At 47.1% G+C, this 25,277-nt stretch overlaps 1 pseudogene and 1 gene segment (V, D, J or C); both read right to left on the reverse strand.

Moving 5' to 3' along the window:
* Positions 1-25,277, reverse strand: part of LOC136143277 (immunoglobulin heavy constant mu-like) — an 84,773-nt gene that overhangs the window by 45,201 nt on the left and 14,295 nt on the right.
* On the reverse strand, positions 23,810-24,420 carry LOC136143278 (eukaryotic translation initiation factor 3 subunit J-like; annotated as a pseudogene).

Below are 25,277 nucleotides of genomic sequence, written 5' to 3' on the forward strand. Positions count from 1 at the left end.
CCTCGAGGCATGGACACGGGGTCATCGTCCCACCTGCCGTCTCTAGGGTGTGAGCTGCCCCCTCTGCCCTGCTGGCTGGGGGGCCTCGGGGAGCAGAGCCCAGGTGTCTCCCAGATGGGCCGTGGAGCTCAGAGCTGGGGGGCCTCCGAGTTGTTCTCTGGACTTTGTCAATGAAAATTCAAGGAGCTATCAAGTTAAGAAGAAGAAAGGGAACTTTATTCAAGCCAACTGAGGATTCTAACTGGGGAAGCAGATTCTCAGAAGCTCTGAGGACGGTCCTGCTTGCTCGGAGTGGAAGACACAGTCACGCACATTTTCGAGACAAAGGATTGTACGTCAGAATGACATGCGGTATTTTACATAAAGGTCACCAAGGAGGCACAGCCCAGGGAAGCACGTACAAAGTGGGCAGCGGGTCACCGTGACCCCTACAGAGCTGGGAAGGAATGCTATTCTTTAAGAGGTTGCACTGCCAGCGTCAGAAGAAAGGAAAAATCAATCTTTACAGGGGGGCAGGCAGGCCCACCTTTGAGGAGCTCTGGCTAAGGTGTGACACAGACGCACACATTTGGGGAGGGCCTAGTATGGGTTGGGAACACACCATGCTTAAGTTTTCCTGCCCTGTCTTAAATACAAAATTTATCTCATCAACTTTTCAGGGTCACCTCAAGTGTAGAGAGGAGAGGGGCGACCCCCATGGCATCCACGTGGGCCCGCAGGGCTGCTGTCTGATGGGGACTTTCCGTTGGGAAGATTGCAGGCCATCATTTGCCTGAATGCTGGGATGAGCTAGACGTGGTTCCTAACGTCTGGTCTGAGTCTGTTCAATGAACCGGACAGAATTCAGCTTCCTAGAATTGCGTTTATGACTTCTGGCTATTGGCCGGTCTGTAAACCAGCCCGTGTTCCTCCTTTTAGGGGCGTTGGAGCAGGGTTCATACACGTGGCCGAGGCCAGTTTTGTGAAAGTCTGAAAGCTCACCCCAAAGCCACCTGGGCCCGGAGTGGCCTGTGCAGGTAGTCACACACCCGATAATCTGAATGCTTTCCTGAGGGTTAGCGCTCTAATTACGATTTCCACTTCTTCCTGAGTCGCTTTTGTTAAGTTTTATTGCTAGAAGAGGAACGCTCCGGGCGACGTCATTGACACTGTCAGTGTGCTGTGCTAGCAACTGTGCTCTGTGCCTGCTTGGTCCTCCCAGCACGCGCTGTGTCCACGGCACCAGGAGCAGAGCCTGCTGGATGGGAATGGGCACGGGGGCTGGGTGGGGGTGGGTGGGGGAGGGGCGGGAGAGCCCAGGAGAGGGGGCGGAGTCTCAGGGACAGCACTGTAGACACAGGTGGATGGACAGGCTGCTGGCTGCTGGCTGCCTGGTGAAGCACCGCCTTGTGGACTGCAGTGAAGCAAGACCAGAGGAGCAGGTCGACTCTAGCTTGAAGATGTGTGCTGTGTCCTCCTGTGTCCTGCTAGAGGGGCGCGACTGCTGGGGTGAATCCCAAGGCTGGGCTTTGGCTCCACAGGTGTGGACCCTCTTGGGGGTGTGTGCACAGCTTCCGGAGCTTTGGGTTGGGGCGGTTATGTCAGGTGCAGCAGACGAAGGATGCTCAGGGTGGAGGAATGTGGTGGCAGTAATTTAAAAAGAACGGCTTGTGTGGCTGAGTGCTTGGTGCAGGCTGGACACCATGCCAGTGCCTGTGGGTCACTTTGTTGGGTCCTCACCATGAATCCCCATGGAGCCGTGATTGCTATGGTGATTAATTATTCCACAGGCTGGGCACAGGCAGCAAAGGACCCAGCACAAGGTCGCCCACCAGCTGCCCACCGAGCCAGGTCTCCATGGAAGAATGGAGGCTGTGATGTGAAGATGGTAGTGTGGGCAGGTGGTTAGAGCTGGCTCTGGTCGGGGATGGAGCAGGACAGTGGGCAGAGGTGCGTGGAGTCCAGGGCAGGGTTCATGGTGCGTTCAGGCTTGGAGTGTAGATGACGGAGCCTCCGCTGGGTCTGGACGGACGACTCTCCAGGTCCTGTGGTCTGTGGCCAACGGTGTCCAAAAAACCTACACCAAGATAACCAGGAACTTTCCTCCTGTGTGTTTCTAGGAGAGTGTTTCCAGTCTATGCCTAAGTCCTTAATTAACTGTCATGAATGGAGGAAGAGAGGGGTTTAATTTAATTTAATTTCATTCTCCGAGAAGTGGATATCAGTTTTCCCAACACCATTCGTTCAAGGGAATATTCTTTCCACACTGAGTATTCTTGACATTCTTGTCCAGTATTCACTGACCATATATATGTGGGTGTATTTCTGAGCTCTCCATTCTGTTCCATTGGTCTGTGTCTGTTTTTATAGCAGTACCATACTGTTCTGATTAGTTGAGCTTTGTAGTAAGTTTGAAATCGAGAACTGTGATGCCTCGCATTTTGTTCTTCTCAAAATTGTTTTGGCTATCTGGGGGGCGTTTGTGGTCTGTACAAATGCTAGGAATTTTTTGGTCATTGTTGAAAATCCCACTGGAATTTGGACAGGGATGACATTGAATCCATAGATGGCTTTATGTAGTACGGATGTTACAACAATACTGACTCTTCACACTTATGAATGTGGGGTGTCTCTCCACTTTTTTGTGTCTTCTTCAGGTTCTCTCCTCAATGTTTTATAGTTCTCACATCTAGGTGTTTTACTTCTTGATTAAGTTTATTCCTAAGGTTTTATTGTTTTTGATATTACTGTAAAAGTAATGATTTTCTTTCATTCTTTCTTAGGAAGTTCATTGTGAGTGTACAGAAACGCAACCAATTTTTGTATGTAGCTTATTTTTTTTGCCCCGAAGCTTTAATTATGTCGTTTATTCATTCCAGTATTTCTTTGCTGGAGCCTTTAGGACTTTCTACATGCAAGCTCGTGCCGTCAGCAAACAGACACAGTTTCACTTCTTCCTTTCCAATCTGGATGCCTTTTATTTCTTTTTCTTGTCTGGTTGCCTGATTGTGGGATACTGAATCCCAATACTCTGTTGAATAGGGGTGGTGAGAGTGGGCACCCCTGTCTTGAAGCTGATCTTAGAGGAAAAGCTTTCAACCTTTCAGTATTGAGTATGATCTTAGCTGTGGTTGTGTCTTGTATGCCCCTTACTTTGTTGAGGTATTTTCCTTCTCCACCCAATTTGGTGAGTGTTCTTATTGTGAAGGAATGTTAACTCTTGTCAGACATTTTCTCTGCATCTGTTGAAACGGTCACATGTGATTTTCGTCTTTAGTTTTATTCATGTGGTGTATTACATTCATTGATTTCCACACGCTGAACTATCTCTTCATCTCAGGAATCAATCCCATTTGGTCACGGTGTATAATAGCTTTAATGTACTGTGGAATTCAGTTTGCTGGTGTTTTGTTAAGAATTGTTGCATCTGTGTTCATCGGGGCTACTGATCAGCAGTTTCCTTGGAGTACCCTCAGCTTATAAAATGAGTTTGGGACTGTTCTCTCCTTTCCAATTTTTTGGAAGAGTCTGAGGAGGTTTGGCGTTCATTCTCTTCAAATGTTGCTGGAATTCACCAGTGAAGCCATCGGACATGACACCAAAAGCGTAAGCCACAAAAGCAAATACCAACAAGTGGGACTATATCAAAACAGAAAGCTTCTGCACAGCAAGAGGAAGAATCAACAAAACAGAAAGGCAACCTACAGAATGGGGAAAAGTATTTGCAAAAAATATGTCTGACAAGAGGTTACTATGCCAAATATAATAGAGAAGACATACTCCTCAAAAGCAAAACAAGCCAACAAGGGATGCTATTCCAAAAGAGGCAGGCAGAGGACTCGAATAGACACCTTTCCAAAGAAGACACGCAGTTGGCCAACAGGACATGAATAAGTGCTCAACATCAGTCAGCATCAGGGGAACGCAAATCAAAACCTCACACCTGTTAGAACGGCTGTCAGCAAAATGAGGAGAGATGGCAGATGCTAGTGGGCTTGTGGTTTGGTGGGAATGTAAACTGGTGCAGCCACTGTTGCAAGCAATAGGGCGATTCCTCCCAAAAGTAAACTTAAAAGCCTCTCATTATCTAGCAAGCCTGCTCCTGGGTATATATGTGAAGATGATGAAGCCAGCATCTACAAGAGGTGTCAGCACCCCACAGTCATTGCAACAGTGTTCTCAATAGCCAAGGCACCGAAACAATCTGTCTCTGTCGATGAGTGAATAAAGATGAATTAAAATATGTCGACACACACAGTGGAAGGTTCTCCATCCGTGAAAAGGAAGTATTACCGTTTGCGACAGCATGGATGGACCGCGAGGGCATTATACTTTGTGAAATAGGTCAGACAGAGAAGGACATATCCTGCAGACCTCACTCGTACCTGGGATCAGAAAACATCCAACCTGCAGAAGCAGAGAGTAGCATGCTGGTTACCAGGGCTGAGGGGTGAGCCCGTTTACTACAGGCCTGCTGACTTCCTTTCCCCTCCACGAAAGAGTTCGCCCTTCCTTGCCACCTGTGGACTTGAACCTGTCTCCCTGGGGTTGCAGACCCCAAATTGCAATTGTCTGCTGATCCCGAAGAAATCCATCTTTGATGGAGAAATGCCTGGCAGAGTATTTGCTTCAGGACAACACGAGTTAGTCATTGTATGTGGCTACTCACAGCATCAGCTTGTTCACCTAAGTCCCCATAAAGTTCACTGAACCCAGGAGTGAAGGTTTAGAGAATCCTTTGGAAAAACGAGGTCAAAGGGGGTTAATCCATGTTTCGTCTTTGGAGCCTTACTTTTTTAAGGGCCAAGGGCAGTGATTCTGGCCATGTAGGTCCACTTTCTTGTTTATATTTATTTTTTTGCAGTACGCGGGCCTCTCACTGCCGTGGCCTCTCCCGTTGCGGAGCACAGGCTCCGGACGCACAGGCTCAGCGGCCATGGCTCACGGGCCCAGCCGCTCCGCGGCACGTGGGATCTTCCCGGACCGGGGCACGAACCCGTGTCCCCTGCATCGGCAGGTGGACTCTCAACCACTGTGCCACCAGGGAAGCCCTAAGTCCACTTTCTTGACAGATGTTTCCTTGAGTCCCTTTTAGGTCTAGATGACAATGCTGCAGTCACCCTGATGATGGAGGGTGGTAGCGTAGGACGTTCCAATGAGTACCCCAGAGTTTATGGAAGCAAGTGGTTTATCTCTGCTGTAGGATGATTCCTGGGTCTGATCCAATCCGTCAAGGAATAATCTCAGCTGTGCATTTCTTTACCACGTCGTGGCATCGCATGTTATTTGGATGGCACGTGGTCCAGGCCCTCAGCATCAGAGCGTCCCCCAAAGGTGGAAGTCTTGGATAAAGCTGGAGCCAAGTCTATGAGATCCAGCTGGAGTGCCGCAGGGCCAGGGCGGGCCCAGGAGGGCTCCCTGACGCAGGCTGGCTTCCTGCAGTGATGTGCTCAGATTCACATGCCACGTGTTGGCAAAGAGTGTGGCCCGGGGTTTGTGGACAGTGATCATTTGTGGGTGCCAGGCAGAGCCCCCTGTCTTACAGCTTCTTTGTCTTCCCCATCTGCACGGGTCCCCCGCGCTCAGGATAAGTGCCAGACACAAGATCAGAAGACAGGGAGCCACAGGAAGACCCCTCGGCTCAGGTGTAATGCGTCTGTTCATTGTTTCCACCCTTCTGAACGTACGCCCTTGTCTTTTCAGCGTGTCGGGAAGCTACCTGCTCACCAGTGCTCTCTGTCAGGGATACAGGCAGGTTCTTGAACTGGGTGGGAAAGGATGGGGGTCCATTCTTGGCTCTGTGTTTAGCAGCCCTGTCGGCTCCTTGGGTCCCTAGAGACTCAGTGTCAGCCTCCCGAGTATGTGCTGGAGAGGGAACTGTAGTAACATCAGCAGGAGCTGAACAGCCTGTAACAGGGCAGCCATCACACGCCCATGGGCGATAGGAGAACCAGCAGAGGCCAGGGCCCCATGGGGTTTCCGGATGGGCCCACAGCAGGGCAGACTCCAAAGGCACGTCTGCAGCAACTGTAAACAGTGGTCGCCTTCCCTCTGCCAATGCGTGAGCCCCAGGGCTGGGAGCTCGGGGTCTGGGGCAGAGAGCGTGCTGAGAACATGCATGTGGGGACCTGTGGCCGGCGTAACCGGCTATTATGTTTCCCCCAAATGTCGTTTACATTAGCGGTTGCAAAAGAGAAGTCGGGGTTGACGGAGGCGTGTCCGAGAGACCATTTCTGTGGCTGCAAGGAGCCCTGTGGAAGGGGCCGGGTCTCCCTCCCCAGCAGGGACGGGAGTCGCAGATCAAGAGGGTGAAGGGGACCTAAGAGGATGGAGGCGTGGGCCAGGGGGGCTTGCTCCTGGGTCACCCGCCCCGAGAGCAGAGTTGGGCGTGGGAGGCGTCGCCCGGGAGCGGGCACAGCGTGGGGAGCACAGAGGGGAGCGGGGCAGCCTCGGGGGAGGGTCCAGGCCTGGCCGCTCACGGCAGTGGTCGTGGAGGTGCTAGCAGAGGGTACGTCCGATGCCACGGGCCTAACGGACGTGGGGAGGGAGACGCAGGACATACCGAGAGGCGGAGGTTGTCCCAGGACACCTGCGGCCACGCCCTCATTTTCATGGCAATGCAGAAAGGCAAGCCTTAAGCGTAAGCTGAGAGCTGGGGTGTGGACCCTGCCGGGGTTCAGGCTTCAGAGCGGGTTAGAGCCTCGAGGGCCAGGAAACAGACTCCGAGGGGGCGTCTCGGGTGGGGCGTACCAGAGATCGCCAACAGCAGCAGAGGGAGGGGGCCCGGGTGCAGTAGCCAGCCGGCCCTGGAGCTCGACAAGGCTGCTTTCTCGTGGGGACAGGGAAGGACGAAATTGACTCAAGGCCTTGGGGCGAGCCTTTGAGTGCCCGGAGACACCCCGTGTCCTACTAGGTACCAGCTGTTCTCACCCGCTGAAGGGCGGATCCAGGGGCTCATGGCCTCCTTCAGCTGGAGACCCAGGAGAAGGAGGGGGTCTCTAGGACCACCCTGCCCAGTCTGGTTCCGGGGAACTTGTCAGCCACACGCCGACTGAGAGTGGAACCCTGGGGGAGGCTGCAGAGTCTAAGTCGGCTTCGAGGGTCTGGATGCTATTGACAGGGCCCCCGGTACCCGGAGGTGGACCAGTTCGTGGGGACCGTCTTGCTCCCAACGCCAGTGCGAAGGCAGCTTGCGCGTCGGGGCCGCGGGAGCGAAGGCGAGCGCTCAGGGCTGTTCCTGGAAGCCCGCTCGCTGCGGCAGCAGGAACTGAGGTGTGGACGGCGCCTGGAGGGGGTCTCGAGATGAGAGGCGTGGCTAGAGAGTACAGGGCCCTTACGATGTGATTCCGTCTGGCTCAGTCCCCCTCTTTGTTTGGTGGCAGGCGGGGGTGTTACCGGGTGAGGAAGTCAAGATGGGAACACGGCTGTGAAAGCGTCGCCAGGGGTTCGCGTCCTGGCTCTGCCCAGAGAGGGGCTGGCCCGGTGCAGGCAGCGTGTGCTGGGCTCCGCGCTCCGTAGCCGCCGGCACCGCCTGCCCGTGAGGCCGGAGAGCAGGCGGGCGTCTCCTTCAAGGACGGGTGGCTGAGATCTGCAGGTCGAGAGACCCCGACAGCTGGATCGGAGCCAGAGGTGTCAGGTAGAGACAAGTCCTCTGATCGCATGGCGTGGTCCCTCAGTCAAGACGTCCAGTTCCCAATCCTCTATTTCAAGTTTGATGGTGGGTTCTGGGGTGCAACTGAGGACCAGCTGCCCCTGTCAACTGGTGGGAAATTGTCCCTCAGGAGCAGAAATGGACCCTCTGAAGGAGCTGGTGTCTAGGGAGACTGATTTTCAAGTTTGCATTCTCATATGAGAACAGAACGCAGGACAATTGTTTTTTCGACGTTCTGGCTTTCACAGTACCTGCATACTTTTGGAGGGCTTGGGAGGCTCTCTGGTTATTGAGAGAAGAGGATAGGCTTGGACTTAATCCAAGTGTCACACCTCTGTTTCTGCAGAGACTCAAGTTGTAAGCCCTATTCCCTCTTCTTCCCCTGCAAGCTATTTGGAAAGACTTGCGTGAGAGCATCTATAATATCACCAGGAGGTTGTCCTGGCCGTGCAAGAGCAGTCTCTGGATTTTCCTCTTTATATCAGAGACAAGGTTTCTGGCTCAGCAGAAATTAAATGATTTCAGTGCCCCAGGACCTCGGGTTTCCATGCAGCCCTTGAAAAGTCTGCACATTCTTCTCTCGATGGATATTGAGGTGGCTTCCATGTCTTGGCCATTGCAAACAGCACTGCAATGAACATTGAGGTGAATATATCCTTTCGGACCACGTTTTTCTCCAGGTAGATGCCCAGGAGTGGGATTTCTGGGTCCTATGGTAGCTCTATTTTTAGTTTCTTAAGGAACCTTCATACTGTTCTCCATAGTGGCTACAACAATTTATGTTCCCACCAACTAACACAACATTGTTAATCAACTGTACTCCAATATAAAAAGTTTTTTTTTTAAAGAAAAGTCTGCACAGAGCCTTGCACAAGCCCTAGGACATGCCCCTTCTCTCTGTGCAAAGAGGGGTTAGAGGGTGAATGGCCATTCACAACCCACGTGTGGGAGTTTCACACAGAAATGAGGCTTGCAGAGGCAGCCAGGACACTGAGGCTGAGGTCTCACCCTCTGCTAAAGGAAACGCCTTCTGGGTGGGGTGTGGTTCTGGGGAGGTGAGGCGGGAGATGTGCCGAAGCCTTGTCTCTGGGACAGAGTCTGCCGGGCAACGGGTGCTGTCTCCTGAGAAGCTCTCCGCTTGGTATGGAGGTGGCTTTACAAACCTGCATTTCTTTTATAACTGAATATCATTTGCAAACATGGGATGGGATGCTCTGTGTTTAGACAATTGGGGGGGGGGGTCAAGAGCTGTCCCCGCCTCTGCTGGTTCTCCATCACCTTCGCCTCAAGATCATCCAAAGTGACCTATGTGGGGGGCACGCCCAGCCTGACTCTGAGCGGCCACTCGGGGGACAGGGGCTATTTCTCAGGGGACCTCTCAGACGGGGTGCCAGCTGCCTTGGCAGGGATTGTGCCCTCTGGGCTCTCCCTCCCTCCCTGGGATTGTCACCAAGGGACACAGGGCCAGAAACCACTGGCCATAGAGCTGAGAGCTGACAAAGACTGTCTCCTCCACCAAACTCCACGCAGGGTCCCCTGAGCTCCTTTTCAACTGGGCCTGGTTCTGGACTTCCTTTCCACATTCTGGACTGGACTTCCTTTCGGCATTCTTGTTCTGGACTTCCTTTCCACATTGTACAATTTTGGCAGGAATCTTGCTGAGTCAGCTCAATCAGAATTGCCCAACATCAGTATCTGATCACCTTCATACCTGACCAGTTCATCAGCCCCTGACACCCCCAGGTCATGTTCAAGCACCCTGTCTCACCTTCAGCAGGAATCCTGTGAGGTCGGTTTAGCCAGAGCCCACTACCCTGATGCTTCCTCTTAGTAACTTTCCACCCACCAACCCCCACCGGCTTCTTGGCTGTCAGTATCCACCTGCCCAAGCTGTATGTAGAGCTGGTCCCACTCAGGACCCCTATTGCATGGCCCCTCCACCTGTCGTGTTGTTCTTTCTGGAATAAGGTCTGTCTTACCATCTTCAACAAGTGTCACAAATCATTTTTTCTTTAACAGGTTCAAATCTGCAAGCCAGGGTGGGCCATGCTGCCCCACTGCCCCCTGACCTCCAACCTTTCTCTGGACACTGGCAGAGCTGGAGAAGAGGAGGGTGAGGGTCTGTGGGAGCTGTGGCTCGTGCCCCCCACCCCCCAGCCAGCTCCTTCAGCTTCAGCAGCACAGCACACATGAGGACAGGTGCAGCCTCCACGGACACTTGCATGCTGCCCCAGCCCTGTGCCCAAGTCGCCGAAGTTCGGGCGGCTGCTCCATGCAGGTGCCTCAGGCAGAGGGGACTTTGTAATCCTTCTGTCCTCCCCCCTGGCTGCTATTGAGGTGACAGAGGTTGTCCTGGGACCATGATAGGGGGCCTTTGTGGCGGGAAGGGCCTCTCGGTCCACTCTGGCGTATGCATGAAAGAGCTGGACTTCAGCAGGAGGGTCTGGAACCCTGTGCTTGTAACCTGTGCTCTATGTGGGCCCACTCCCCTTCTGTGAAGGGTCACGGTGCAGTGGCCTTTCAGGAGAGTGAGGGTCCGTCCCCACAGGCCTGGAGTCAACATGTCTGAGAGCATCAGGACCAGAGAAAATCCAGACCCTCCTCGATAGCTCCGCCCACCCCCAGTCCCGCTGCTGCTGGCTTATTAGAATGGCTAAAATCCGCCAGTCTCACAACGCCCACTGTTGACCAGTATGGAGGACAATGGAAAAGCTCGTCATGGCTGGTGGAATGAAGGTTGATACAGTCACCTCGGAAGGCAGTGTTACATTTTCATATAAAGCTAATGTAGTTTTACACTACAAACGGCAATCATGCTTCTAGGTATCTACCTGACTGAACTGAAAATCCATGTCCACACAGAGCTGCACACAAATGCTTGGAGTAGCTTCCTTCATAATGGCTGAAACCGGAAGCAGGAAGCTGTCCCTTCACAGGGAATGAATGAGCTGTCTGTGGTCCACACATGCACGGGGACACTCTCGAGTGCTGGAAGAATGAGCTGTCGAACCCTGAAGAGTCATCCATGAATCTTTTTTTTTTTTAATGGATGGGAACTTCACATACCATGAAATTAACCATTTTACACCGAGCAGCTGAATAGCATTTAGTGTCACAATGCTGTGCTCTCTTCTCTCTAGTTCCCAAACCCTCCCATCACCCCGAAAGCAAGCCCTGCCTCCTTTAAGCAGTGGCTTCCGACCCCTCACTGAAGATATGGATGACTTTTGTGGGGAGTCTTGTCACCCTACAATATGAAAAAGTTTTCTATTTGTGAACACAGATGTCTTTACATTTATTTAGGGTGTCTTTAATTTCCTTTCATGTTTTGTGTTTTGTAGTTTTCAGTGTATGTGTCTCTCCTCTCCTTCGTTAAATTTATTCCTCGGCATTTAATTCTTTTAGATGCAACTTTAAATGGAATACTTTCTTAATTTCCTTTCTGGAGTGTCCCTGGATGGTGTGAATGAACCTTAAATGCATATGGCCAAGTGAAAGAAACCAGTTTTAAAGGGCCACATACTGTATGACTTCATTTATAAGCCGCTCTGGAAAGGGCAAAACTATAAGATAATGCTGTCAGTGGATCCAGGAATTGGGGGAAGGGTGTTGAACAGGTGAAGCACAGGTGATTTTTAAGGGGGTGAAACTATTCTGTATGATATGCAACGGTGGGCCCACGACACGATGCCTTTGTCAAAAGCCATAGAGCTTTATGGCATAAAGAGTGAACCATAACGCATACATTTAAAAAATCATTTAGGAGATCCTGAATCTCAGGATGGAATGCAGACAGTAAAACCTGTCTACTGACATTACACATTTTGATACAGTGTACTGGCGGTGGCATCCTAGGTAACTTTCCAAACGCATGGAGTTTGCAAGGGTGATGGTAGATGAGCGTCTGTTGGGGCTGCCATGCTGACCTCAGTGTGTCCACGTGGACACGCGCTGACTGCTCGGGAACCACTGCATGTGCATCCTGGGACCCAACCACTAGGTACCGGGAGGCACCTGGTACGGGCTTCTCGCTATTGGGCCAGAGGTTCCAGACGACAGGGAGGAAGGCTAGAGAGGTCCACGAGGCTTTGGGTTAGGGCTGGACACACCACTGTGTTCTCAAGTTTAGTTGCATATAGGTAGAGAAGACTAGGTTCAGAAATACTGGTAGACACCAGTGTGTACCTGGGGCGGGACACACGCATTTCCTTGCTCTGTCAGCTAAGCCATCATAGAAGTAATAATAGCCCAGTAGGTTGAGCACATCTATCACCAAACTCCTGGTTTCTGATAACATTCCATGACCAAAGAAAACAGAATTAATTAGACAAAAGGCTAATTCCAGGGCTTGGAGAAGGAGTATGTAAGACAAGGCTAGGGCATCTTATGTACACAGTTCCACAACCTAAAGAATCTTCCAAAACACAAAACCACAGAGGAATTTCAAAAGGATACAGGAGCCAACCCCAAAGTTTAGCCAGCTTCAGGCTAAGACTGGAACAATTGGAACAAAATTAAAATGTCGTGTTTAATTTTTTTTTAACACTACTTAAGTTCTTAATTTAATTTTATTTTTTTAACATCTTTATTGGAGTATAATTGCTTTACAATGGTGTGTTAGTTTCTGCTGTATAACAAAGTGAATAAGCTATAAGTATTCATATATCCCTATATCCCCTCCATCTTGAATCTCCCTCCCACCCTCTCTATCCCACCCCTCTAGGTGGTCACAAAGCACCGAGCTGATCTCCCTGTGCTATGCAGCTGCTTCCCACTAGCTATCTGTTTTACATTTGGTAGTGTATATATGTCAATGGTACTCTCTCACTTCGTCCCAGCTTACCCTTCCCCCTTCCCATGTCCACAAGTCCATTCTCTACGTCTGCATCTTTATTCTTGTCCTGCCCCTAGGTTCTTCAGAACTTTTTTTTAGATTCCATATATATGTGTAAGCATACGGTATTTGTTTTTCTATTTCTGACTTACTTCACTCTGTATGACAGACTCTAGGTCCATCCACCTTACTACAAATAACTCAATTTCGTTTCTTTTTATGGCTGAGTAATATTCCATTGTATATATGTGCAATTTCTTCTTTATCCATTCAACTGTCGATGGACACATAGGTTGCTTCCATGTCCTGGCTATTTTAAATAGAGCTGCAATGACATTGTGGTACATGACTCTTTTTGAATTACAGTTTTTTCGGGGTATATGCCCAGTAGTGGGATTGCTGGGTCTATGGTAGTTATATTTTTAGTTTTTTAAGGAACGTCCATACTGTTCTCCATAGTGGCTGTATCAATTTACATTCTCACCAACAGTGCAGGAGGGTTCCCTTTTCTCCACACCCTCCCCAGCATTTGCTGTTTGTAGATGTTTTGATGATGGCCATTCTGACTGTTGTGAGGTGATACCTCATTGTAGTTTTGATTTGCATTTCTCTGATGATTAGTGATGTTGAGCATCCTTTCATGTGTCTGTTGGCAATCTGTATATCTTCCTTGGAGAAATGTCTATTTAGGTCTTCTGCCCAATTTTGGATTGGGTTGCTTGTTTTTTTTTGATATTGAGCTGCAGGAGCTGCCTGTAAATTTTGGAGATTAATCCTTTGTCAGTTGCTTCATTTGCAAATATTTTCTCCCATTCTGAGGGTTGTCTTTTGGTCTTGTTTATGGTTTCCTTTGCTGTACAAATACTTTTTTAAGTTTCATTAGGTCCCATTTGTTTATTTTTGTTTTTATTTCCATTTCTCTAGGAGGTGGGTCAAAAAGGATCTTGCTGTGATTTATGTCATAGAGTGTTCTGCCTATGTTTTCCTCTAAGATTTTACAGTGTCCGGCCTTACATTTAGGTCTCTAATTCATTTTGAGTTTATTTTTGTGTATGGTATTAGGGAGTGTTCTAATTTCATTCTTTTACATGTAGCTGTCTAGTTTTCCCAGCACCACTTATTGAAGAGGCTGTCTTTTCTCCATTGTATATTTTGCCTCCTTTATCAAAGATAAGGTGACTATAGGTGCGGGGGGTTATCTCTGGGCTTTCTATCCTGTTCCATTGATCTATATTTCCGTTTTTGTGCCAATACCATACTGTCTTGATTGCTGTAGCTTTGTAGTATAGTCTGAAGTCTGGGAGCCTGATTCCTCCAGCTCCGTTTTTCTTTCTCAAGATTGTTTGGCTATTCAGGGTCTTTTGTGTTTCCATACAAATTGTGAAATTTTTTGTTCTAGTTCTGTGAAAAATGCCAGTGGTAGTTTGATAGGGATTGCATTGAATCTGTAGATTGCTTTGGGTAGTAGAGTCATTTTCACAATGTTGATTCTTCCAATTCATCTGATTCATGATTCTCCATATGTTTGTATCATCTTTAATTTCTTTCATCAGTGTCTTATAGTTTTCTGCATACAAGTCTTTTGTTTCCTTAGGTAGGTTTATTCCTAGATATTTTATTCTTTTTGTTGCAATGGTAAATGGGATTGTTTCCTTAATTTCTCTTTCAGATTTTTCATCATTAGTGTATAAAAATGCAAGAGATTTCTGTGCATTAATTTTGTACCCTGCTACTTTAACAAATTCATTGATTAGCTCTAGTAGTTTTCTGGTAGCATCTTTAGGATTCTCTATGTATAGTATCATGTCATCTGCAAACAGTGACAGCTTTAGCTCTTCTTTTCCAATTTGGGTTCCTTTTATTTCTTTCTCTTCTCTGATTGCTGAGGCTAAAACTTCCAAAACTACGTTGAATAATAGTGGTGAGAGTGGACAACCTTGTCTTGTTCTTGATCTTAGAGGAAATGGTTTCAGTGTTTCACCATTGAGAATGATGTTTGCTGTGGGTTTGTCATATATGGCCTTTATTATGTTGAGGTAAGTTCCCTCTATGCCTACTTTCTGGAGTGTTTTATCATAAATGGGTGTTGAATTTTGTCAAAAGTTTTTCTGCATCTATTGAAATCATATGGTTTTTCTCCTTCAATTTGTTAATATGGTGTATCACATTGATTGATTTGCATATATTGAAGAATCCTTGCATTCCTGGGATAAACTCCACTTGATCATGGTGTATGATCCTTTCAATGTGCTGTTGGATTCTGTTTGTTAGCATTTTGTTGAGGATTTTTGCATCTATGTTCATCAGTGATATTGGCCTGTAGTTTCCTTTCTTTGTGACATCTTGTCTGGTTTTGGTATCAGGGTGATGGTGGCCTCGTAGAATGAGTTTGGGAGTGTTCCTCCCTCTGCTATATTTTGGAAGAGTTTGAAAAGGATTGGTGTTAGCTCTTTTCTAAACATTTGATAGAATTCACCTATGAAGCCATCTGGTCCTGGGTTTTTGTTTGTTGGAAGATTTTTAATCACAGTCTCAATTTCAATGCTTGTGATTGGTCTGTTTATATTTTTTATTTCTTCCTGGTTCAGTCTCGGAAGGTTTTGCTTTTCTAAGAATTTGTCCATTTCTTCCAGGTTTTTCATTTTATTGACATATAGTTGCTTGTAGTAATCTGTCATGATCCTTTGTATTTCTGCAGTGTCAGTTGTTACTTCTCCTTTTCAATTCTAATTCTATTGATTTGAGTCTTCTCCCTTTTTTTCTTGGTGAGTCTGGCTAATGGTTTATCAATTTTGTTTATCTTCTCAAAGAACCAGCTTTTAGTTTTACTGATCTTTGCTATTATTTCCTTCATTTCTTTTTCATTTATTTCTCCTCTGATCTTTATGATCTCTTTCCTTCTGCTAACTTAGGGGGTTTTTTTTTGTTCTTCTATCTCTAATTGCTTTAGGTGTAAGGTTAGGTTGTTTATTTGAGATGTTTCTTGAGGCAAGATTGTATTGCTCTAAACTTCACTCTTAGAACTGCTTTTGCTGCATCCCATAGGTTTTGGGTGGCCATGTTTTTGTTGTCATTTGTTTCTAAGTATTTTTTGATTTCCTCTTTGATTTCCTCAGTGATCTCTTGCTTATTTAGTAGTGTATTGTTTAGCCTCTATGTATCTGTATTTTTTACAGATGTTTTTTCCTGTAATTGATATCTAGTCTCATAGCGTTCTTGTTGGAAAAGATACTTGATAGGATTTCAATTTTGTTAAATTTACCAAGGCTTGATTTGTGACCCAAGATATGATCTATCCTGGAGAATGTTCCATGAGCACTTGAGAAAAATGTGTATTCTGTTGTTTCTGGATGGAATGTCGTATAAATATCAATTAAGTCCACAATGTTTAATGTATATTTAAAGCTTGTGTTTCCTTATTTATTTTCATTTTGGATGACCTGTCTATTGGTGAAAGTGGGGTGTTAAAGTCCCCTACTCTGATTGTGTTACTGTTGATTTCCCCTTTTATGGCTGTTATCACTTAAGTATTGAGGTGCTCCTCTGTTGGGTGCATAAATATTTACAATTGTTATATCTTCTTTTGGACTGATCCCTTGATGATTATGTTATGTCCTTTTTTGTCTCTTGTAATAGTCTTTATTTTAAAGTCTGTTTTGTCTGATATGAGAATTGCTACTCCAGCTTTCTTTTGACTTCCATTTGCATGGAATATCTTCCTCCATCCCCTCACTTTCAGTCTGTATGTGTCCCTAGGTCTGAAGTGGGTTTCTTGTAGACAGGATATATATGGGTCTTGTTTTTGTATCCATTCAGCCAGTCTGTGTCTTTTCGTTGGAGCATTTGATCCGTTTACATTTAAGGTAGTTTTCAATACATATGTTCCTATTACCATTTTCTTCATTGTTTTGGGTTTGTTGTTTTAGGTCTTTTCTTTCTCTTGTGTTTCCTGTGTAGCATTTGTTGTAATGTTACAACATTTGTTGTAATGCTGGTTTGGTGGTGCTGAGTTCTCTTAGCTTTTGCTTGTCTGTAAAGGTTTTAATTTCTCCGTCAAATCTGAATGAGATCCTTGCTGGGTAGAGTAATCTTGGTTGTAGGCTTTTCCTTTTCATCACTTTAAATATGTCCTGCCACTCCCTTCTGGCTTGCAGAGTTTCTGCTGAAAGATCAATTATTAATCTTATGGGGATTCCCATGTATGTTATTTGTTGTTTTTCCCTTGCTGCTTTTAATATTTTTTTCTTTGTATTTAATTTTTGATAGTTTATTTAATATGTCTTGGCATGTTTCTCCTTGGATTTATCCTGTGTGGGACACTCTACACTTCCTGGACTTGTTTGACTACTTCCTTTCCCATATTAGGGAAGTTTTCAACTATAATCTCTTCAAATATTTTCTCAGTCCCTTTCTTTTTCTCTTCTTCTGGGACCCCTATAATTCGAATGTTGATGTGTTTAATGTTTTCCCAGAGGTCTCTGAGACTGTCCTCAATTCTTTTCATTCTTTTTTCTTTATTCTGCTCTGCAGTAGTTATTTCTACTATTTTATCTTCCAGTTCACTTATCCGTTCTTCTGCCTCAATTATTCTGCTATTGATTCCTTCTAGAGAATTTTCAATTTCATTTATTGTTTTGTTCATCACTGTTTGTTTGCTCTTTAGTTCTTCTAGATCCCTATTAAACTTTTCTTGTATTTTCTCCATTTTATTTCCAAGATTTTGAATCATCTTTACTATCATCACTCTGAATTCTTTTTCAGGTAAACTGCCTATTACCTCTTCATTTGTTAGGTCTGGTGGGTTTTTGCCTTGCTCCTTCATCTGATGTGTGTTTCTCTGTCTTCTCATTTTGCTTAACTTACTGTGTTTGGGGTCTCCTTTTTGCAGGCTACAGGTTTGTAGTTTCCATTGTTTTTTGTGTCTGCCCCCAGTTGCTAAGGTTGTTTCTGTGAACTGTGTAGGCTTCCTGGTGGAGGGGACTGGTACCTGTGTTGTGGTGGATGAGGCTGAATCTTGTCTTTCTGGTGGGCAAGACCACATCCGGTGGTGTGTTTTGGGGTGTCTGTGACCTTATTATAATTTTAGGCAGCCTCTCTGCTAATGGGTGCGGTTGTGTTCCTGTCTTGCTAGTTGTTTCACATGGGGCATCCAGCACTGCAGCTTGCTGGTCATTGAGTGGAGCTGGGTCTTAGCGTTGAGATGGAGATCTCTGGGAGAGGTTTCTCCTTTTGATATTATGTGGAGCTGGAAGGTCTCTGGTGGACCAATGTCCTGAACTCGGCTCTCCCACCTCAGAGGTACAGGCCTGACACTCGGCCGGAGCACCAAGACCCTGTCAGACACACAGCTCAGAAGAACAGGGAGAAAGAAAGAAAAAGAAATAAAATAAAATAGAATAAAGTTATTAAAATAAGAAAAATTATTTAAAAAATTAAAAAGTAATAATAAAAGAAAGAAAGGAAGAAGAAAGCAACCAAGCCAAAAAACAAATACACCGATGATAACAAGCGCTAAATACTATACAACCCCCCCCCCCCAAAAACAAACAAGCAAAAATGGACAGACAGAACTCTGGGAAAATGGTAAAAGCAAAGCTATACAGATATAGTCACACAAAGAAGCATACACATACACACAAAAAGAGAAAAAGGAAAAAAAATCTATCTATCTATATATATAAAAAGGAAGAGATCAACCAAATCAATAAACAAATCTACCAATGATAATAAACTCTAAATACTAAACTAAGATAAACATAAAACCAGAAAGGAATTAGATGCAGAAAGCAAACCCCATGTGTACAGTTGCTGCCAAAGCCCACCGCCTTAAGTTTGGGATGACTCGTTGTCTATTCAGGTATTCCACAGATGCAGGTACATCAAGTTGATTGTGGAGATTTAATCCGCTGCTCCTGAGGCTGCTGGGAGAAATTTCCCTTTCTCTTCTTTGTTCTCACAGCTCCTGGGGCTCGGCTTTGGATTTGGCCCCGTCTCTGATTTAGGTCGCCGGAGGGCGTCTGTTCTTCGCTCGGACAGGACAGGGTTAAAGGAGCCGCTGATTTGGGGGCTCCGGCTCACTCAGGTCAGGGGGAGGGAGGGAGGGGCACGGAGTGCGGGGCGAGCCTGCGGCGGCAGAGGCCGGCGTGACGTTGCACCAGCCTGAGGCGTGCTGTGCATTCTCCCGGGGAAGTTGTCCCTGGATCCCGGGACCCTGGCTGTGGCAGGCTGCACAGGCTCCCCGGAAGGGGGGTGTGGATACTGACCTGTGCTCACACACAGGCTTCTTGGTGGTGGCAGCAGCAGCCTTAGCGTCTCATGCCCGTCTCTGGGGTCTGTGCTCTTAGCCGCGGCTCGCGCCCGTCTCTGGAGCTCCTTTAAGCAGTGCCCTGAATCCCCTGTCCTCGCGCACCAGGAAACAAAGAGAGAAGAAAAAGTCTCTTGCCTCTTCGGCAGGTCCAGACTTTTCCTCGGACTCCCTCCCGGCCAGCCGTGGTGCACTAACCCCTTCAGGCTGTGTTCAGGCCGCCAACCCCAGTCCTCTCCCTGTGCTGCGACTGAAGCCCGAGCCTCAGTTCCCAGCCCTGCCTGCCCCGGCGGGTGAGCAGATAAGCCTCTCGGGCTGGTGAGTGTCGGTCGGCCCCGATCCTCTGTGCGGGAATCTCTCTGCTTTGCCCTCCGCAGCCCTGTTGCTGTGCTCTCCTCCGCGGCTCCGAAGCTTCCCCCTCTGCCACCCGCAGTCTCCGCCCGCAAAGGGGCTCCTAGTGTGTGGAAACCTTTCCTCCTTCACGGCTCCCTCCCACTGGTGCAGGGCCTGTCCCTATTCTTTTGTCTCTGTTTATTCTTTTTCCTTTTGCCCTACCCAGGTATGCAGGGGGTTTCTTGCCTTGTGGGAGGTCTGAGGTCTTCTGCCAGCGTTCAGTAGGTGTTCTGTAGGAGTTGTTCCATGTGTAGATGTATTTCTGGTGTATCTGTGGGAAGGAAGGTGATCTCACGTCTTACTCTTCTGCCATCTTGAAGGTCTCTCCCTTCTGTTTGTTTTTAATTCAAAGTGCAGAATAAATATCCAAGAGTCCATACAGCTATCAATAAATGATTGAAGGAATAAAGCATGTGGAGGAGAAGAGACCAATCTCACCCAGAGAAGAATCCCACATAATTCCATGTTCCCCGTACTTCTGTTTCAAGGTTAAGGAGCGTCGACCCTGCCCGTTGAGGGTGGCCTGCACTCAGAAACTTAGGAGAACTTCTGGGTGTCCCTAAATTTGTCAACAACTTTTTTTTTTTTTTTTTTGCGGTACGCGGGCCTCTCACTGTTGTGGCCCCTCCCGCTGCGGAGCACAGGCTCCAGACGCGCAGGCCCAGTGGCCATGGCTCACGGGCCCAGCCGCTCCGCGGCATGTGGGATCCTCCTGGACCGGGGCACGAACCTGTGTCCCCTACATCGGTAGGCGGGCTCTCAACCACTGCGCCACCAGGGAAGCCCCTGTCAACAACTTTTTAGACATAAGACCAAAAGCACGATCCATGGGAAAGAATTGATACATTAGAAAGCATCACAATGAAAAACATTTGTTCTCTGAAAGCCCCTGTTAAGGGAATCTAATGGCAAGCCACAGACTGGAAAAATATATTTTCAAATAGCATATTTGGTAAGAACTTGTGCTGTGAATGCACACGAACACTCATAACTGAACCAAAGAAAGTAAGCAAGCCAATTAAAAGTGGACCGAATTTCTGAACTCACCAAAAAAGATGGACAGATGGCAAATAAGCACTTGGAAAGGTGCGCCCTGTCACATGTCATCAGGGATCACAAGCTGCAACAACTGTGAGGTACCACTGCACGCTGAGAGGCTGGAACGCAGAACATGGACACACCAGGCTCTGGTGAGGACCTGGGCCACAGGAGCGGTCGCTCACGGCTGGGGGTGTAATGTAGCTAAAGCTCCTGTAACGCGTGTTAGCGCTTCTCCATGGAGATAAACCTGGACTGCCCATGGGGTGGAGCAGTTCGCTCTCAGCTAAGTCCCCAAGTCACTTAAAGACTCAGGTCCACACAACAGCCTCATGGGAAGGCTCGTACCTGCGTTACTCACTCGAGCTTCTCCGTAGTCCCTAAATTTTGCTTAGGGTGTTTATTGTACGGAACATCCCTCCTATACCAGTAAACACATGTTTCTAACCCCATTTTCTCTGGAAGGCTTTAACCCAATCATCCCTGTGTTTCCTCAGTCCCAGCACAGCTGCCCTGTCCCTCAGGTTTCTGAAACACTCTGGATACAGGTTATCACATTGTATGTTTGCATAGTAAGACATGGCTGTGTCCTCAGATCTTAGACTGCTCAGCTCCATGTTGGCTGTGCTGGTGGAAGTGTCCACAGTCAAGGCGACTCTGCCCTGCAACTATAGTGCACAGCCTGTGTCACCAACGTTAGGGGAGATTTGTCCCATCCGTTCAAGCCCTTGTTGAGGGGCATGTGGCACCCAGATCATAGCGTAGCCGGTGAAGGCATATCCAGAAACCTTGCAGGAGACCTTCTCTGATACCCCAGGTCCTCAGCTCAGCCCCAGACTGCACCAGCTGGACCTGGGAGTGGACAACTGTGGACAAGAGACAGAAGTAGATGGAACATCCCTTCACTGATCCTAGATCCCCCCTCAACCCAGAGACCAGGGAGCCCCTTACCTGTAGCCACTGCGACCAGGAAGAGGACTCTCCAGCTCCAGTCTATGGTGAGGGCTGTGCTCTTGGGGTTCTTGTGGAGGAAGGGGTGTGGTTGTTAGGTGATGTTCTCATGGCTCGGAACATCCATATTTAACCTAGGACACATCAGCTTATTTGCATATTCATGAAGCTGAAAAATTTGTATTTAATACATGGACCATCTTACAAGAAGCAGGCTGATGACCCCTAAACCATGCTTAGTGGGAGGCTGAGAGTCCACATCCTCACCCTTGTTTGAGGACATGCATCCCCTGCCATGTTCCTAAACACTGTACAGGCAGAGCTCCTCCCACTGAGGGACCAGCCCACATAGGACAAGGTCCTCTTTGTGAACCAGCCTTTGAATGACACAGACGCCTGAGCCTGTTCTGGGCTTTCAAGTCTGAATATCCTATTTCTGGAATCAGTGTGTCCCCAAACTCTGCAACCACTGGGTAAACAAACAAGCAAACAAACATACACACACACACATACATACATATCTTGAAGCCCTACTTCTCATTGTCTTATTGAGTTAGGTAAGTGTTTTCAATAGGACCCAATATTAAACACTTCAGCAGTCCTTGTCCTACTAATTATTGTTTTCTTCCCCCAGTTTCAAAGGAATTTAATATTATTTACATAGTTAAGGAACAGATGATACATTTCCATTTATTAGAAACTGACCTGTATAATAAAATAGATTTTAAATTTCAGTGTATGTCATTATTACCGCTAAGGAAATCTTAGCCCTTGTCTGCCTTAAAACAATCTTTATTGGCCGTAATTATTGCTGTGTAGTCACTGCTTTTGGTTAATTCCTCAAATCATTTAGATGGTCCTGTCTTCCACTTAGTGGCCTACAGAGCTTTGACTGAGGCTCCTACTTCCTGTGTAAGAGAAATTTAAAACATTTTTTGCTCTGTCCCTACTTTTTATTCTGTGGCAGTTTCAAAATAAGACTCCAGCCACAGATTTGGTTAAGTTGCTTAAAAGAAAATATATAACAGAGAAGATCACCCAATCTCTGCTTACAGCCACAACCTGAGTTACAAGCTCAATTACTCCAAATAAATAGTTCTTCTAGGTACTTAATTAGGCCTTAGTATCTAAACAACCAAGCAATTTCCCCAAATAAATAGGAAGAGGAAGGCAGCTCCATACTGTTGTTGCTCTAGGGAGACACTATTAAGGACCTCGCAAATCATTTTTGTTTTAAAACTGCATCTACTCATCAAGCACTTATTAAGCTTTATAAATATACAGAGAACTCTAGTCCCAAAAACTTTGTTCTATACTCTCCAAAAATATCTCTTAGGAGGTAACACAAAATTTAAGTCCTCACAATAGTGACTTTATTAAACTAGTTGCTTTATAAAACATTGCAGGGCTTCCCTGGTGGCACAGTGGTTGAGAGTCCGCCTGCTGATGCAGGGGACACGGGTTCGTGCCCCGGTCCGGGAAGATCCCACATGCCGCGGAGCGGCTGGGCCCGTGAGCTAGCCGCTGAGCCTGCGCATCCAGAGCCTGTGCTCCGCAACAGGAGACGGGAGAGGCCACAACAGTGAGAGGCCCGCGTACCCATAGGGAGGGTGGGAGGGAGGGAGATGCAAGAGGGAAGAGATATGGGAACATATGTATATGTATATGTATAACTGATTCACTTTGTTATAAAGCAGAAACTAACACACCATTGTAAAGCAATTATACCCCAATAAAGATGTTAACAAAACAAAACAAAACAAAACAAAAAAACATTGCGGATGTCATAATTGTTAACATAACAATTTACCAAACTGTAGTTAAGTGGCGCAGTTTGCTGAACATGTTTTATAAAGGAAAGGAAATGCCAAAACCCTATTAAAGCTGATCCACTGCAGCCTCGGAGAACAAAGGAGATTTGTTTCTCAGACACTTAAATCAGGCAAACAAAGCAGGTGAGGAGCTTCCCTCCCCCATCTGAAGCACTCCATCAGTAGAATAGTCCGATAAATAGAAACTAGACAGTCTATGCGTCCAAGAGATTCCACAACTTGGTAATGCAATAATGGAGAGGTTTATCTTCTTCAGCTTCCAAGTTGGAGGGTTTTGGTCATTTAATTTTTAAGGATCAAACTCGTGCTTTTCAGCTGCCGTATCTTCACTCTGAGATAAGCAGTCTTCTTCACAATGTATTTTTAATATCCTCACGCTCAATTTTCAGACTAGGTGCACACCCCATGCCCTTGCAGCAGACTGCTTTTCTTGACAAGTTATGAAGTAGTTCAAGGAGGTATGGTTAAGGCTGTATTACTGAATGGTGCTGGTAAATACTACACAATTTTTTGTCACGTTGCAACTTTTGTTTCCAATTTAGTGACTGCTGCTATGGAATCAGATAGCAACAACAACATTATTAGGTCTGTGTTTTTAAACTATGATTTAGTAGCAATGGAGGCTCCCAATTTTACCCCCTTGGCAGCAAGTTCCAAGTTCCCTCATTTGCACGTTAGCACCTAAGTGTCAAGGGGTTAAATAACCAGCACAAAAGATACCGCACTTCTGATTGTAGCATTTGGCAGAACTGAAAGGAAAGAAAGTTGTGCTACATGTTGAAGGGATTGTGGGCAAGAGAAAGAAGACACCAGGAGAAGATAAAATGTCACATGAAGTCTTCATAGTCTGGTACATAACCTCCATCATAACCACCATGATCTGCCAGACCGTCTTTCATGGTAGCCTTTAATCCCCCTCTGGGCACCACGCCTTTCTCTTCTTTTTGGCTTTGCTTTTCTTGCTTCTGTTTTCCACTGCAAAGTACAGTCAATGAACTGGTAATCTTTTTCAAGTCATCAATTTCCAGTGAAACACACACATCTCGAACTAAGGCTCCCAAACACTGGCATAATATAGTGATTTTCCATATTGTGCAACTTTATCTTTTAGTAACGTTCCAAACTCTGTGAAGGCATCTCTTGAAGATGGGTTCATAGCATCTATTCCATAAACTGTATTATTAACACCAAAAGTTTCTTTCGCTACTTCGAGGTCTGACTCTTCCTGTAATTTCTTTAGCCGCAGTTTATCTGCTAATTGCTCTGGTGTTAGCACTCTAGGTTCTTCAGGTTCTAACTTGACGTCCTCGTCCTCGTCCTCGCCTTCCGAGCGGTCCCCGCCGGCGGTGCCGCCGCCCCCCACCTTCCGCACCGGGTCTTCCACGGAGAACGTGTCCACGTCCCAGGAGTCGGAGTCCCCCGCCGCCGCCGCCGCCATCGCAAGCCGGGTGTGAGCCTAATTATTGTTTTAATTGAAAAGAGGAGACTCAGCCTCTGAGAGCAAACCCCTCCCCCGTCCCCTCTGCGCCCGCGCCTGGGCTGCAGCCCTGTGCTGGGTGGTCCTGAGCGCCCCCTGCAGCCCAGCGCATACCCTGCAGGGGAGGTTCCTGCCTGGGCTCACAGGCAGTTACCTTCCAGCGTCCCTAGTCCAGTATTAAATGGCTGTTTTCTGCCTTCAGAATATTCTTTTAGAGACAACATATTATTTTTAATCATCTCTAGAAATAGCCTCAATAAATCCACATACTCGGTAGGGAGACCCCAAACAAGCATTTTATGAAAACACCAGGGAGCCCCTTCCCTGGATCTGTGGATGCACTGATGCCGTTGACACTTACAGTGAGTCCAGACACTCTCAAGGACTTTGGGGGCCTCTCATCTCCTGGAGGCTCCTATGGTCTAATATTATGTCAGAGAATAGCTGAGCATAGAAATCATGGGGCTCAATGCCCACTCACCCTCTACTATTCCAATAACACACACACACACACACACACACACACACAGCCTGATGTTGGCAGCAATGATCCCAAATTTGTCTTTCTTCCCTGAATCTAGCACAGGGGCTGTGCCCGTCCCACTGGCACTCAGCCTAGGTGTGTGACTTGATTTGACAAACAGAACAAATGCAAGTAGACAAAGAAAGGTGCACACACATTGGGTTTGCCTGTTTCTGTAGCACCTGGAACCCTGCAGGGGCCCCATAAGAAGGGACCAGGCTTTGCCCCACATTGTCAGAAACCAGTTCAGTCACCCCCTGGACAACTCAAAGCAGTGCAGCTGGGGGTCCCCTAG

The sequence above is a fragment of the Phocoena phocoena genome, unplaced genomic scaffold (genome assembly GCF_963924675.1).
Source record: "Phocoena phocoena unplaced genomic scaffold, mPhoPho1.1 SCAFFOLD_227, whole genome shotgun sequence".
NCBI lineage: Eukaryota > Metazoa > Chordata > Mammalia > Artiodactyla > Phocoenidae > Phocoena > Phocoena phocoena.